This window comes from Crocodylus porosus, unplaced genomic scaffold, assembly GCF_001723895.1.
Source record: "Crocodylus porosus isolate Cpor-Errol unplaced genomic scaffold, CroPor_comp1, whole genome shotgun sequence".
Classification (NCBI taxonomy): Eukaryota; Metazoa; Chordata; order Crocodylia; family Crocodylidae; genus Crocodylus; species Crocodylus porosus.
In genome coordinates, this window is record NW_017728931.1 from 7207770 (window position 1) to 7208885 (window position 1116).

Here is a 1116-nt window from a genome sequence, read left to right on the forward strand (position 1 = left end):
TGACCCATCTCATTTCCTTTTATGACCAGGTGACCTATCACCTGGACAAGGGGGAAGAGACTGATGTTGAATATTTTGACTTTAAAAAAGCCTTCGATCTGGTAACCCATGATCACCTCTTGGCAAAACTGGCTAACTGTGGCCTCGGCCTCACCATGATCTGCTGGCTGGGGAATTGGCTCCACGGTAGGACCCAGAGCATGGTGGTTGATGGAAGTTAATTGTCATGGTGCGCTGTGACCAGTGGGGTCCCTCAAGGCTCTTTCCCAGGGCCTATACTATTTAACATCTTCATCAGTGATATAGGCATTGGTGTCAGAAGTGGACTGGCCAGGTTTGCTGATGACACCAAGCTTTGGGGTAAAGCATCCACAACTGAGGACAGGGGAGCAATCCAGGCTGACCTTTACAGGCTCAGGAAATGGGCAGATGAGAACCTGATGGTGTTTAACACTGAAAAATACAAGGTTCTCCATCTTGGGAGGAAAATCCTGCAGCATGCTTGTAGACTTGTCAGTGCTACACTGGCTAGCACTACAGATGGAAGGGACTTGGGTGTTATGACTGACCACAAGATGAACATGAGCCTTTAGTGTGATGCTGTGGCTAGTAAAGCAGGCAAAACGCTGGCTTGCATCCATAGATGCTGCTCAAGCAAATCCTAGGACGTCATTCTTCGGTTGTACTTGGCCTTGGTGAGGCTGCAGCTGGAGTACTGCATCTAGTTTTGAGCTCCACAATTCAAAAAGGATGTGGAGAAGCTTGAGAGAGTGCAGAGGAGAGCCATGTGCATGATCAGAGGTCAGGAAAACAGCTCTTATGATGAGAGGCTGAGAGTCATGGGACTCTTCAGCCTGGAAACACGCAGGCTCAGGGGTGATCTGATGGCCATGTATAGATTTATCAGGGGTGCTCACTAGGATCTGGGGGAACGTCTGTTCACCAGATGCCCCAAGGGATGACAAGGTCAAATGGTCACAAACTCCTCCGTGACCATTTCAAGCTGGACATAAGGAAGAACTTCTTTACAGTCCGAGCCCCCAAGGTCTGGAATAGATTGCCAGCGGAGGTGGTTCAAGCACCTTATGTCTATGAATCTAAAACCTAGCCCTGTGA